At 48.5% G+C, this 9,757-nt stretch overlaps 1 pseudogene; it reads left to right on the forward strand.

Annotated features, from left to right (window-relative positions):
• Positions 1–1,462: 1,462 nt before the first annotated feature.
• LOC112437953 (small nucleolar RNA SNORA70) lies at positions 1,463–1,587 on the forward strand (annotated as a pseudogene).
• Positions 1,588–9,757: the final 8,170 nt, after the last annotated feature.

Raw genomic sequence — 9,757 nt, forward strand, 5'->3', positions numbered from 1 at the left:
TGAGGCAGGAGAATAGCTTGAACCCAGGAGGCAGGGGTTGCAGTAAGCCAAGATCACGTCACTGCACTCCAGCCTGGGAGACAAAGCGAGAGTCCATCTCAAAAAAATAAAAATTAAAAATTAAAAAACCCTGTTGCTGCCATGCAAACTGCCACAAACTAGGTGGCTTAACACAACAGAAATGTATTCCTTTACAGTTCTGAAGTCCAGAAGTCCAAAATCAAGGCGTCGGCAGGACCGCACTCACCAAAAACTGTAGGGGAGAATCCTTCCTTGCCTCTTCCAGCTTCTGGTAGCCCCAAGCATTCCTCAACTTCTGGCTGCATCAGTCCAGTCTCTGCCTCTGTCTTCACATGATCTTCTCCTTTGTGTGTCCATGTCTTCTTCTCTGTCTCTTATGAGGACATTTGTCACTGAGCACAGTGGCTCACACTTGCAATCCCAGCACTTTGGGGAAGGCAAGGTGGGAGGATCACTTGAGGCCAGGAGTTCAAGACCAGCCCAGACAACATAGCAACACCCTGTCTTGAAGGGAAGGGAAGGGGAAGGGAAGGGAGGAAAGAGGGAGAGGAAGGAAGGAAGGAAGGAAGGAAGGAAGGAAGGAAGGAAGGAAGGAAGGAAGGAAGGAAGGAAGGAAGGAAGGGAGGAAGGAAGGAAGAGAGGGAGGGAGGGAGGGAGAGAAGATTATTTCTATGTTTCCTGGTCAACATAGTGAGACGCTGTCTCTACAGAAGATCAAAAAATGTGTTGGCTGAGCATGAGCCTGGTGGTATGTGCCTGCAGTCCCAGCTACTTAGGAGGCTGAGGTTCAAGCGTCACTTTAGCCCGGGATGTCAAGGCTGCAGTGAACTATGATCACGCCACTGCATTCCAGCCTGGGTGCCAGAGGGAGATCCTGTCTCTTGTTTTGTTTTGTTTTGTTTTGTTTTGTTTTGTTTTGTTGTTACTAAGTCTCACTCTGCTGCGCAGGCTGGAGGAGTGCAGTGGTGCAATCTCTGCTCACTGCAATCTCCGTCTCCCAGGTTCAAGCGATTCTCCTGCCTCAGCCTCCCAAGTAGCTGGAATTACAGGCATGCATCATCATGCCCAGCTAATTTTTAATTTTATTTATTTATTTATTTATTTGAGATGAAGTCTCGCTCTGTCGCCCAGGCTGGAGTGCAGCGACGCAATCTCAGCTCACTACAAGCTCCGCCTCCTGGGTTCACGCCATTCTCCTGCCTCAGCCTCCCGAGTAGCTGGGACTACAGGCACCCGCCACCACATCCAGTTAATTTTTTGTATTTTTAGTAGAGACAGGGTTTCACCATGTTGGTCAGGCTGGTCTCAAACTCCCGACCCCAGGAGATCCTCCTGCCTCAGCCTCCCAGAGTGCTGGGATTACAGGCATGAGCCACCGCACCCAGCCAATATTTATGTTTAATCCTTAGAGCAACTTGCAGGTTTGCTCCAAGGTTTAAACATGAATACTAGTCAAGCTAATTGTGCTCCTCTCCTCCTGTGCAGTGGCGGCAAACAGCAGTGCCCTCAGTAGTATACGCAGCCTGCTGCGTGTAGGGGTGGCCTTAAGAGACCTTGGAGATAGCCCTTTCCAATGTATGTTCATGTTTCTGATCTTGACCTCACCCCAGTCTAGACTCCAGACAGGTATGCGAGGCGCCTTTGGAAAGCCCCAGGGTGTGGTGGCCAGGGTTCACATTGGCTAAGGCATCACGTCCATCCGCACCAAGCTGCAGAACATGGAACATGTGATTGAGGCCCTACCCAGGGCCAAGTTCAAGTTCCCTGGCCACCAGAAGACCCACATCTCAAGGCGGTGGGACTTTACCAAGTTTAGTGCAGATGAATGTGAAGACACGGTGGCTGAGAAGTAGCTCATCCTGGATGGCTGTGGCATCAGATACATCCCCAATCATAGGCCCCTGGAATAGTGGCGAGCCCTGCTTACTCACACCCACCAATAAATCCTCCTTCCTGTCCAAACCGAAAAAAAAAAAAAATGAACGGGACACAGTGGCTCACGCCTGTAATCCTAGCGCTTTGGGAGCTGGAGGTGGGCAGATTGATTGAGCCCAGGAGTTCAAGACAAGCCTGGGCAATATGGTAAAACCCTGTCTCTCCAAAAAAAAACAAAAATTAGCCGGTATGGTGGTGCACGCCTGTAGTCCCACCCACTGGGGAGGCCGAGGTGGCAGGATCACTTGAGCCTAAGAGGTCAAGGCCGCAGTGAACCAAGATTGCGCCACTGCATTCCAGCCTGGGTGACAGAGAGAGACCTTGTCTCAAAAAAGAAAAAAGCAGGGGGGGTAATAAATTTTGTGCAATACTTATTACAGGCCATGGTGCTGAGTAAGAGCTTCATAAACGGGAATTGCTGTTGCCATCATCTAAGAATTTTTGACAGTTTTGAGGTCAGAGGAAACACAGTAGAGATGATGAGACCTATTCTTTGTCCTGGTGGAAAAATGGAACAATGAGGTCATAGCCTAGATGTGTGTTTTAGCTACATTTTTTTATTCCACGGTTGTAATTAAATTAAATAATATAGCTGGGCATGGTGGCACACACCTGTAGTCATAGCTACTCGGGAGGGAGGCTGAGGCATGAGGATCACTTGAGCCCAGGAGTTTGAGACCAGCCTGGGCAATGTAGTGAGACCCCATCTCTTGAAAGAGTGAAGTGACTCACATCTGTAATTCCAGCACTTTTGGAGGCCAAGGCAGGAGAATTGCTTGAGCCCAGGAGTTTGAGATCAGCCTGGGCCACACAGCAAGATCCTGTCTCTACAATAAAAAAAAAAAATTATATTAGGTGCCTGTGGTCCTAGCTATTCAAAGGCTGAGGCAGGGCGCAGTGGCTCACGCCTGTAATCCCAAAAGTTTGGGAGGCCGAGATAGGCGGATCACAACGTCAGGAGATCGAGATCATCCTGGCTAACATGGTGAAACCCCGTCTCTACTAAAAATACAAAAACAAAATTAGCGAGGCGTGGTGGCAGGCACCTGTAGTCCCAGCTACTCGGGAGGCTGAGGCGGGAGAATGGGGTGAACCTGGGAGGCAGAGCTTGCGGTGAGCTGAGATCGCACCACTGCACTCCACCCTGGGTGACAGAGGAGACTCCATCTCAAAAAAAAAAAAAAAAAAAAAAAGGCCAAGAGGAGTTTGAAGCTGCAATGAGCTATGATTGCACCACTGCACTCCAGCCTAGACAACAGAGAGAGACCCTATCTTTAAAAAATATATAAAACAAAGAGCCTGAGTAACATGGCAAAAGCCTGGGTAACATGGCGAAACACTATCTCTACAAAAAAAAAAACGCAAAAATTAACCAGGCATGGTAGCGTGCATCTGTAGTCCCAGCTACTCAGGAGGCTGAGGTAGGAGGACCACTTGACACCGAGAGGTCACGGCTACAGTGACCTACGATTGCACCACTATGCTCCAGCCTGGGTGACAGAGTGAGACCCTGTCTTTAAAAATATAATAAATAAAAGAAGAAATATAGTAGCTTTTTTTTTTTTTTTTGAGACAGAGTCTTGCTCTGTCACCCAGGTTGGAGTGCAGTGGCAAAATCTCAGTTCACTGCAACCTCTGCCTCCCAGGTTCAAGCGATTCTCCTGCCTCAGCCTCCCGAGTAGCTGGGATTACAGGTGCCTGCCACCACGCCTGGCTGATTTTTGTATTTTTAGTAGTGATGGAGTTTCGCCATGTTGGTCAGGCTGGTCTTGAACTCCCGACCTCAGGTGATCACCCACCTCGGCCTCCCAAAGTGCTGGGATTACAGGCATGAGCTACCACGTCCACCCAATAGTAGCTTAAATAAGATGAAAGTCTATTTTTCTCTCATGTAAAGACCCAGCGAACACCCGCATCTAGAATAGTAGCCAAGGATGTCAGAGATCGAGGCTCCTTCTACCTGGTTGTTCTGCTGCCCTCACCTCACACTTCCATTGTGTGGTCCAAAATGGCTGCTCCAGCTCCCACCATCACATCCACATTCCAACCACTGGGAAGAAGAAACAAAAGTCAACCGCATGCCCCTACCTTTAAAGCTACAACCCAGAAGTCATACACATCATACACATCACATCCTATTTGGCCAGAATTTAGTCACATGACCACACCTATCACAACAGAGGCTGGGAAATGTGGTTTTATCTGGGCAGCATGTACCCAGCCAGAACTCAGGGGTTCTGCTACAAAAGGAAGAGGAGAGAATGGTTATTGAGGGGCCGCACATGTATCTGTCACAACCAGGGCTCTGCCACCAAATGACTAAATGACTCAAGGTGAAGTGACTTCACCACACTGAGCCTCAGTTTCCTCACCTGTAAGAAGGGAATCCCCCCGACCCCTTGGGGTTGATGGGTTGTTGGGCATTTAATGAGAGTGTGAGTGTCAGGCACTTAGCCCAGAACCTGGCCCATCATCAGCCTGGAGTGTGTTGGAAGTCCTCTTGTGCTTGTGGGTCTAGGCTGTGGGTGATGTGGCTTTTCGTGTATGAGAAACCGTCCCCGGGCTTGAGAGCTGAACCCAGCACTGAACTTTATAAGTAACTTCTCTAAAACAAGGGATCCGGCCTCTGTACACATGGAAATCCCCTCTCAGCCTCCTAGACCTTGGGACTAGGCACATGTCCTTCCACAGTCTTCCCCCTTCCGCTGGAGAAAGGCAGACTCCAAAGATGGAGGAAGGGTCCTGCTTGGGGTCTCCAGCCTCCCAGCCTTCACAGAATTAAGCACTCATAGCCTGGCCAACATGGTGAAACCCCGTCTGTTCTAAAAATACAAAAATGTGCTGGATATGGTGGCACACATCTGTAGTCCCAGCTACTAGGGAGACTGAAGTGGGAGGATTGCTTGAACCTGGGAGGGGGAGGTTGCAGTGAGCCAAGATCGTGCCGCTGCACTCCAGCCTGGGTGACAGAAAAATAATAATAATAATTTAATCACTCACCCCTCAACTTCCAAAGCTCCTCATGGGTGACAGTCCTAGCATTCCGGGGACAGCTCTAATGCCAGAAGTCATACCTTCAATGCATTTCTCGGGGCTCCACTCGCTTGTCCTCACCACATTGAGTAAGCCCAGAAAGACAGAGGACATCTCTCCTAGATGCGTGTGTGAAATCTGCCAGATTCTAAATGCCTGGGACATTCCAAAAAGTGACTTTAAGAGCATCGGCCGGGTGCAGTGGCTCACACCTGTAATCCCAACCCTTTGGGAGGCTGAAGTGGGAGGACAGACTGAGCCCTGGAGTTCAAGACCATCCTGGGCAACATGGGTAGACCCCGGCTCTAACCCCGAACATGGTGGCACGTGCCTGCAGTCCCAGATACTCAGAAGGCTGAGGTGGGAGGATCGCTTGAGCCCAGGAGGTTGAGGCTGCAGTGAGCTGTGACCATGCCACTTTACTCCAGCCTGAGTGACAGCGAGAGACTTTGCCTCAAACACACACACACAGAGTCAGGGGACGGTGGCTTACACCTGTAATCCCAGCACTTTGGGAGGCCAAGGTGAGTGGATTGGCCAGGAGTTCAAGACCAGCCTGGGCAACATGGCAAAATCCCATCTCTACAAAAATTAGCCAGGTATGGTGGCACCCACCAACTTGAGAGGCTGAGGTAGAAGGATTGCTTGAACCCAGAGGCAGAGGTTGCAGTGAGCTGTGATTCAGCCACTGCACTCCAGCCTGGGCGACAGAGGGAGACTGTCTCAAAAAACAAAAAGAAAAAAAAAGAGTGTGAGAGGTAAACAGAACTGCACTCCAGCCTGGGCGACAGAGGGAGACTGTCTCAAAAAACAAAAAGAAAAAAAAAAGAGTGTGAGAGGTAAACAGAACACATCTTTTTTTTTTTTCATTGTTTGTTTGTTTTTTGAGACGGAGTCTCGCTCTGTCGCCCAGGCTGGAGTGCAGTGGCGCGATCTCAGCTCACTGCAAGCTCTGCCTCCTGGGTTCATGCCATTCTCCTGCCTCAGCCTCCCGAGTAGCTGGGACTACAGGCGCCCGCCACCACGCCCGGATAATTTTTTATATTTTTAGTAGAGATGGGGTTTCACCGTGTTAGCCAGGATGGTCTCGATCTTCTGACTTCATGATCCGCCCGCCTCGGCCTCCCAAAGTGCTGGGATTATAGGCATGAGCCACCGTGCAGCCGAACACATCTGTTCTTTAAGTGTGTTTTCAGACCTTCACATAAGCCAGACTTTTACTTTATAGAAAGGGAAACTGTGGCCCAGGGATGGAAGAGACTGACTTGGTGAATCGATAGGTCTGGGATTCCATGATTCACCATAACCAACCGACCAAATCTGTCAGCATTCTTGGGACAACCAGCATCGTGTGCCTCCTGATATCATGTACAGAGAAGGACACAGCATCACTTCTGTAACACTCCTGCCACCAGAATCTAATCACAAGGAAACATCACACAAACCCAAATCAAGGAGACCTTCTCCAAAAGAACTAGCCTATAATCTTCAAAAATGTCAATTCCATGAAAAACAAAGAAAGGCCAAGGAACCGTACCAGACTGAAGGAAACCGAAAAGATGAAAACTTTTTGCTATGACAGATAGTTTGGGGACAGCTGGCAATTTGCATACAGACTGCACTGTTGGATACTACTGTCACTGAGAAATGTACACTGCTCCTCTGTACTGTGGTGGTGTAAGAGAACGTCCTTACACTTGGAAATGCAACTGAAGCATTTAGAGGCAAAGGGACATAATGTCTGAAACTATTCTTGCAACTTCTCTGTAACTTTAAAATAATTTCAAAAGAAAAACAAATGATTTCAAAGTAAAAGTCATGGTTTAAGAGTCTGTGATTTTGGCCGGGCGCGGTGGCTCTCGCCTGTAATCCCAGCACTTTGGGAGGCCGAGGCGGGCAGATCACTTGAAGTCAGGAGTTCAAGACCAGCCTGGCCAACATGGTGAAACTCCGTCTCTACTAAAAATACAAAAAATTAGCCAGGTGTGGTGAGATGCGCCTGTAATACCAGCTACTCGGGAGCGTGAGGCACGAGAATCGCTTGAACCCGGGAGGCGGAGGTTGCAGTGACTAGAGTTCGCGCTACTGCACTCCAGCCTGGGCGACAGAGTGAGACTCAGTCTCAAAAAAAAAGAAAAGAAAAGAAAAGAAAAGTCTATGGTTTAAGGTTCTGTGTTTCCGAGGATCACTAAGTCTGTGCATGCATTTGTGGTCAGAGTCTGGGGAGCTGGGGGCGTGAATGGGCTGCTTCAGACACTGCTTTGAGGGTGTGACCAGGACCTGAGGGTGTGGTTAAGGTGTAGGGGTGGGGCTAGGCCCTTGGGGGTGTGACCACAGTCCCAGAGGCGTGGCCAGGGCCTCGAAGGTATGGCCATAGTTTGAGGCGTGGCCGAGAAACTCCGTTCCCAAGGGAGGTGGTAACCCTGTGCTCAGAGCGCCCTCTTGTGGCTATCCTCAGGTCTCCACTTTTTATTCAATAGCTTTATTTCGTTTTATTTTTTTCAACTTTCATTTTAGATTCAGGGAGTACATGTGCAGGCTTGTTACCTGGGAATATTGCATGATGCTGAGGTTTGGGGTACGATTGATCCCGTCACCCAGGTACTGAGCATAGTACCCAACAGTTTTTCAACCCTTGCCCCCTCCCTTCTTCCCTCCCCACTTTAGAAGTCCCCAGTTTCTATTGTTGCCATCTTTATGTCCCTGAGTACTCAACGTTTAGCTCCCACTTACAAGTAAGAATGAGCGGTATTTGGCTTTTTGATCCAGCCTAACTGTTTTATTGAAATATAATGTGTATACCATACAATTTACCTCTTTAAAGTGTACAATTCTGGCCGGGCACGGTGGCTCATGCCTGTAATCCCACCACTTTGGGAGGCCGAGGTGGGAGAATTACTTGAATTCAGGAGTTCAAGACCAGCCTGGGCAACACAGTAAGACCTCGTCTCTATAAAAATAAAAATAAAATTTTAAAAAGTGTACAATTCAGTGACTTTAGTATATTCACAAAATAGTGCAATTATCACCAGACTTTTTTTTTTTTTTTTTTGAGATGGAGTCTAGCTCTGTCGCCCAGGCTGCAGTGCAATGGTTCAATCTCAGCTCACTGCAACCTCTGCCTCCCAGGTTCATGCCATTCTCCTGTCTCAGCCTCCCGAGTAGCTAGGATTACAGGTGCATGCCGCCATGCCCGGCTAATTTTTTGTACTTTAGTAGAGACAGGGTTTCACTGTGTTGCCCAGGCTAGTCTCGAACTCCTGAGCTCAAGCAATCCACCTGCTTCAGCATCCCAAAGTGCTGGGATTACAGGCGTGAGCCACCATGCCTGCCTCACCAGATTCTATTTTAAAACAGTTGTTCACCCCAAAAAGAAACCTCATACCCATTAGTAGTCACTCCCTATTTCCCCTCAACACCCTTCCAGCTCTAGACAACCCATAACATACTCTCCCTTTTTTGTATTTTTGGACATAACATAGTTGTACATATTGTGGGGGTACATGTGATGTTTTGATACATGTATACAATGCGCAATGATGAAATCAGGGTAACTGGGATATCCATCACCTCGTTTATCTTTTCTTTGTGTTTAGAACATCACAATTATTCTCTTGTAGCTTTTTTTTTTTTTTTGAGATGGAGTCTCGCACTGTCGCCCAGGCTGGAGTGCAGTGGCGCGATCTCAGCTCAATGCAAGCTCCGCCTCCCGGGTTCACGCCATTCTCTGCCTCAGCCTCCAGACTAGCTGGGACTACAGGCGCCCGCCACCAGGCCCGGTTAATTTTTTGTATATTTAGTAGAGACGTGGGTAACACGGTAAGACGTAGTAACACGGGGTTTCACCGTGTTAGCCAGGATGGTCTTGTTCTCCTGACCTCGTGATCCACCCGCCTCGGCCTCCCAAAGTGCTGGGATTACAGGCGTGAGCTACTGCACCCGGCCCCCTTTTTTTTTTTTTTTTTTTGAGATGGAATCTTGCTCTGTCACCCAAGTTGGAGTGCAACGGCACTATCTCAGCTCACTGAAACCTCCACCTCCCGGGTTCAAGAGATTCTCTTGCCTTAGCCTCCCGAGTAGCTGGGATTACAGGCGCATCTCACCACGGCTGGCTAATTTTTGTTTTTTAGTAGAGAGGGGGTTTTACCATGTTGCCCAGGCTGGTCTCGAACTCCTGACCTCAGGTGATCTGCCTGCCCTGGCCTCCCAAAGTGCTGGGATTACAGCTGTGATCTGCCCAGGCTGGCCAGTGACTGGCTTCTTTCACTTAGCATTATGTTTTTTTTGAGATACTTCATTCCTATTAGCAGGGAGTGACATGCACCTGTGGTCCCAGCTACTCAGGAGGCTGAGGCAGGAGGATTGCTTGAGCCCGGAAGATTGAGGATGCAGTGAGCTGAGATTGTGCCACTGTGCTCCACTCTGGGAGACAGCATAAGACCCTATCTCAAAACAAACAAACAAAAAATCATTCCTTTTAATGGCCAAAGAATTTTCTGTTGTATGAGCAGACCACATTTTGATTATCCATTCTTCAACTGATGGACATTTAAGTTGTTTCCACAATTCTTTGGGTAGATATATGCTTCCAGTTCTCTGGGATATATATATACACTTAGGAATGCTCTAGCCCTATGTTTAACATTTTTGGGAGCTGCCAAACTGTTTTCCAAAGCAGCTGCACCATTTTACATTCCCACCAACAGCGCAGAAGGTTCCAATTATTTCTCCATATCCTTGCCAACACTTGTGATTGTCTGTCTTGTTT

The sequence above is a fragment of the Pan paniscus genome, chromosome 20 (assembly GCF_029289425.2).
Source record: "Pan paniscus chromosome 20, NHGRI_mPanPan1-v2.0_pri, whole genome shotgun sequence".
In the NCBI taxonomy this organism is placed as follows: Eukaryota; Metazoa; Chordata; class Mammalia; order Primates; family Hominidae; genus Pan; species Pan paniscus.